The following is a 5,801-nucleotide window of genomic DNA, read 5'->3' as shown; positions in this document are numbered from 1 at the left end:
AATACCTCATTAAAAAAGAAAATTCTGTGTTAGTTCCTGAGGCTCAGGGATTTGGTCTGGTTTCACCCCCACAGGGCACCCAATTTGAGCCAGCAGCCACTCCCAGGGTGGGCAATTTCTCTTCTGCTGTTATGTCATAGGGGGCCTAAATGTAAATGACCAGATGGCTGGACTGCTCAGACTTGTTTAATTGGAAAGATTGCGACACTCCTTTTTTAAAATCTATTTTTAAAATAAGTATATTTTCTTCTTTTTAAAAATTTTATTGATGTATAATTGACTTAAAATATTGTGTTAGTTTAGTTTCAGGTGTACAGCAAAGAGAATCAGTTTTTTTTTTTTTTTTTTTTTGTCTTTGTCTTTGTCGGGCCGCACCTGCAACATATGGAGTTTTCCAGGCTGTGGGTTGAATCTGAGCTGTACCCTCCACCTATGCCACAGCCACAGCAATGCTGGAACCGAGCCACTTCTGTGACCTACACCACAGCAATGCCAGATCCTTAACCCACTGAGTGAGGCCAGGGATCGAACCCGCAACCCCATGGTTCCTAGTTGGATTCATTTCCACTGCACCAAGATGGGAACTCTGAGGATGAGTTCTTTTATAGGGAGGCTCCTCTACAATTGAAGCCCACTTGGCAGGACCCACAGTGGAGCCAAACTGGGAGCCCCAGTGAGGGAGGAATGCCCTTATGCACTTCTTATTAGAGCATCTTCTTGGGGCTTTGAAAAGTAGAACCAAAGCAAAAGAGTTTGAACAAAATTCAAGTAATTCAGCAAAAAAAAAAAAAAAAATGAAATCCCCTATGAATTTCTGGAAAAGCTTTATCAGGCCTTTTGACATGATACTAATGCAGAGCCTGAGGGCCCTGAAAATATCAGAATGGTAAGTTTTTGGCAAGTGCCTTAGATATCAGGAGAAAGTTGCAAAGATTAAATGGTGCATTTTGAATGAACATTTCTCAGTTGGGTAGATGTTGCTTTTTTTTTTTTTTTGAGGGTGATGGATGTTTATTATCTTGATTGTGGTGATGGTTTCAAGGGTATATGCATATAATTTATCAAATCGTACCCTTTTACCTTTTTACAGAGATTTATGAATGGACATTACAGAAAAGGATATGGGCTCAGAGTTGAAAAGGATGACCGAAATAATAGCACTAATCAATGAAGACAATTCATTGATCTTTAAGGCATCATTCCAGAAGTTGCTCTTGAGTATTTACTATAAAAGGGGAATTTTATAGACTCTTTGGAGTAAATTTTTTTGAACAAATCTTTATCTATGTATCCAGAATCTGTATATCTTTAAATAAATACTTTAAAATATTGGCCCAGGTCTAGGGAACAGTATTAGATGCTATAAGCCTTATTTGATGAACAAGTTAACAAATCCTACTCTTAAACTTAATTCCCTTCCAAATTTCTTTTACTACCATCCATGAGAATGCAGCCAACTTTTTCACAACTAAAATCTGAGATCAATATCATATTCAAGAGACCAACATAGCTCATTTTTTCATTCTGATGGATATCTCATTTATTAGGCACAGAATTCATGATGCTCCAGTGCCAAGAACTACTAAGCAACAGAACATATGTAGGCAGATGTGATGTTTGCGTATTCACACAATATGACATTTACACCAAGATCAGAAGTGTATTATTGCTGGAAAAAGAGTAACAGTAACAGAAAGAGAAGTAGTAATATTTATTCATTTTATAAGGTACCACTCATAAAAGCATCTCCATGATCTTAACAAATAACCCTCTCCTAGACCAAACAAACAAATTCAGAGGGACATTCACATCTTTCCACGTTTAGTTTCTCCTAAATGCCAGGGGTAGATGTTGCTTTTGAAGTGTTCAACAGGGAACAACAGAAGAAAGAAGCGCAAAACAAAATGCCACTTTTTGGCAGTGGCACTGGATTCCTGGAAGGTAGGTAAAGAAAGAGAGGTAAGCCACCACTGGGGAAGGAAGAAGAACAGTGGAAAGCAGATTGTCCTAGGCTAAAACCTAAGAAAAACAATAAAAGAGCCTCTCGTATGGTAGAAAGAGAGGAATGCTCTTAATGAATGAAGAGGCCCAGGGGCTCCCTTGGCCTTGAGGCACCTAATTCTCCACAGGAGCGCCAGGTAAAATTGACAGTGAGGAATAAGCTGATAGGTCTCACCTTGAAGCTTGTCACCAGAACAGCTTGATATCATAGTTTCACCAGAATGCGTTAGCCTTCAGGTGGTGCTCACGAAAACTCCAGGAAAAGGAGTTCCGGTCATGGCTCAGCAGTTGACACAAGGAACTCGACTAGGCTCCATGAGGTTGTGGGTTTGATCACTGAACTCGCTCAAGTGGGTTAAGTTTACTGCGTTGCTGTGGCTGTGATGCAGGCTGGCAGCTACAGATCCGATTCAACCTCTAGCCTCCGATTCAACCTCTAGCCCCACACTTCCATATGCTGCAAGTGTGGCCCTAAAAAAACAAAAGAAAGAAAGAAAAGTAAACCCCAGGAAAGAGGCAGAGCTTTCTCCCAAGATCTATGAAAAGACACAAAGTGTGTGCTAATGGCCTCAGAGAAGGCCAAAAACATATGGCCAATAAGAACTCTATTAAAAAGTGATTCTGGGGAGTTCCTGTCGTGGCTCAGTGGTTAACAAATCCGACTAGCATCCATGAGGGACTCCGGTTTGATCCCTGGCCTCGCTCAGTGGGTTAAGGATCTGGCATTGCCCTGAGACATGGCTCGGATCTGGCATTGCTGTGACTCTGGTGTAGGCTGGCGCCTACAGCTCCGATTGGACCCCTAGCCTGGGAACCTCCATATGCTGAGGGTGCGGCCCTAAAAAGACAAAAGAAAAAACAATATCCTTGGCAAGAGAATCACTTCTCTCACAGACATATTTGTCAAAATGCTAGCCAGTGTAATCTGAAAAGGACAAAGGGTAAGTCTGGGAGTGGGGTTTCACTTGGATCACATGTCACCTGGATGGAATTGGAATGCAGTTGTCTTGATTCCTGAGCCACTCTTGGACACTGTGTTGCATTCATAACAGCGTCCATTACAGGAGAGTTACCACATTACAATGGATTTAAATATATATAAATATATAGCTATAATTATATATAATATTTATAGACATATATATATATATGTATACATATATATAAAGTGAGGCCTAACCTACAAAAGACCATGCAGTGAGTCACTCAGAACTGCATGATCTATGCTAAAAATTACCCAAAGCCCTCTTCAGATATGGACCCAACAAAGAGGAACCTGAGCCACCTCGGAGGACTGTACGCAAGTGACTGCCACCACAGAGAATTTTGGAAACCTGCTAGTGCTTGTGGACACTTTTTTCGGGATGGTCAAAGCATATCCCACCTGGACAGAAAGTCTCTAAAGCGTATGCCTGGGTCTTGGACACACTGAAAGCTGAACGTGAGCACAGTATCTACCATGGATGCGTCTGTGGAAATTCGAGGTCATTAAGTACTGCGTGACCACTATTGATGCTTGGACACAGAGACGTCAAAGACATGATGACAGGCACACCCCAGGCTGACTGTGTTGTCCTAAGCGTTGCTGCTAGTTTGGTGAATTTGAAGCAGGTATCTACAAGAATGGGCTGACCCTTCTGGCTTACACTCTGGGTGTGAAACGACTAATTGTTGAGGTTAAGTTGATTGACTGCACTGAGCAAGCCCTTCTGGCTTACACTCTGGGTGTGAAACGACTAATTGTTGAGGTTAAGTTGATTGCACTGAGTCACCCCTATGGCTAGAAGAGACACAAGGAACTCATAAAGGAAGTCAATACCTACATTAAGAAACTTGGCAACAACCCCGCCACAGTAGCATTTGAGCCAATTTCTGGCTGCAATTGTGACACACGACATGCTGGAGCCAAGTGCAAACATGTCTTGGTTCAGAGGCTGAAAAGTTGCCTGTAGAACCACAACTGCTTGAAGCTCTGGACTGCATCCTGCCATCAACTCTTCCAACTAACAGATGTGGTTTCTGCTTATCCAGAGAATCCACAAAGCAGGTGGTATTGGTACTGTCCCTGTGGGTTGAAGGGAGACTGGTGTTCTCAAACCAGGTGTGTCAGTCACCTTTGCTCCATTCGTGGTTACAACCAAAGTCAAGTCTGTTGCAATGAACCATGAAGCTTGAATAAAGCACTTTCTGGGGACAATGTGGGCTTCATTCTCAGGAAGGTGTCAGAGATGTCTGTTGTAGCAATGTGGCTGGTGACAGCAAAAATGACCCACTGATGGAAGCAACTGGCTTCACAGCTCAAGTGATTATCTTGAACCATCCAGAACAATTCAGTGTTGGATACACACCTGTGCTGGATTATTATACAGCTCACACTGTTGGCAAGTTTGCTGAGCTGAAGGGAAGACTGATTGTCTGATGGTCCCAAATTCTTGTAATCTAGTGATGCTGCCATTGTTGATACAGTTCCTGGCAAGCCCATATATATTGAGAGCTGCTCTGACTCTCCTCTGGGTTGTTTTGCTGTTTGTGACATGAGATAGATGGTTGCTTTATGTGTCACCAAAGTGGACAAGAAGGCAGGTGGAGCTGCCATGGCTGTGGCACAGACTGGCAGCTGCAGCTAGATTCAGCTCCTAGCCCAGGAACTTCCATGTGCCACAGATGTGGCTCTGAAACAGAAAACAAAAACAAAACACACATAAGACATATTTTATCTTCTCCAATAAGACCTTACCATATCTCAGGCTTTTTCCCTCAGGAATCTTTTTTAAAAAATTGCTATTGTGGATGGTATACATCTTTGCATAGAATTTCCCAATTAAGTATTTCTCTTATGTTTGTCTCTGTTGATGCTGATTCAGTCACCAGGACAGTATTCATTGGTTTTGGTTTTGATAGCTTATCAGTTTTCTGTTTTGATCTTCTAGGTTGTTTCTCTTACAATGAGATTTGTTCTCACTTTTCTATATTTACGACTTTTTCTTGTCTTACCGCACTGGATAAGATCTGCAAGAATACTGTTGAACAGAACCAGTAAAGGGTAGCTTTGACCTCTGACAAGAATGTGTCTAATATTTTACCCTTGAATGTTATGTTTACCTTTAACAAGGTCAGAATTTTCTAGTTTGATAATATTGGTTTTTTTTGATAATTTTTGTTTTTAACAAAGAATGGTGTGGTAACCAAGACCTACTACAGTTTAAAATGATTCCTCTTGAAGATTTCATGATTAAAGAAATACGTAGCAGATCAATATTATTTGTTTTAAAGGAACAGTATTATCTATTTCTCACCCAGGAAGCTCAGAGCCAAAGTGAGTATACCAACTTTGCATATCATACCTGCTCATCTTCCCAACCCCATACCTATTCTAATTCATACCATCCTACATGTTTTTCCCTTACTTATAATGCATGGACCTTTTATCAACTGCCACAAATCTTTAATGAAATGAAATGAGGTATAAATAAAAACTTTCCATTAGTTATCAGGAAATCACATGGAACTCTAACAATGTGGTTAATAAGGCTCTTGGGTGGCTGTGTGAATCAAGTCTCAAAAAATATTTGGAATTAAGTTAGATTCTGTGGGTCCTCAGGAATCTGGTCAAGAGGAAATCTGGTAGTTAAATGAGGCCTACTTATACTTTCATTGTCAAGCTTAATTATTTGTCATAAGTAGCCATCAGTAAACACATTTTCAGTTCATAGAATGAAGAGAAACTCAGGATCCCTTCACATTTGAGAAGTAGATGATAAGTTTATTGAATGCACACCCAGGCCATTTTTCCTTGATTT

At 40.8% G+C, this 5,801-nt stretch overlaps 1 pseudogene; it reads left to right on the top strand.

The window, feature by feature from the left end:
• The first annotated feature begins 1,848 nt into the window (after nt 1-1,848).
• LOC100153897 (elongation factor 1-alpha 1 pseudogene) lies at nt 1,849-4,544 on the top strand (annotated as a pseudogene).
• Nucleotides 4,545-5,801: the final 1,257 nt, after the last annotated feature.

Source organism: Sus scrofa, chromosome 13, assembly GCF_054392235.1.
Source record: "Sus scrofa isolate SSC_HxYL_T2T_F1_AM1 chromosome 13, Sscrofa_HxYL_maternal_Yorkshire_Landrace_v2.0, whole genome shotgun sequence".
In the NCBI taxonomy this organism is placed as follows: domain Eukaryota; kingdom Metazoa; phylum Chordata; class Mammalia; order Artiodactyla; family Suidae; genus Sus; species Sus scrofa.
The sequence above is the reverse complement of the archived record's forward strand: the minus strand, read 5'-3'. Positions and strand labels throughout refer to the sequence as shown.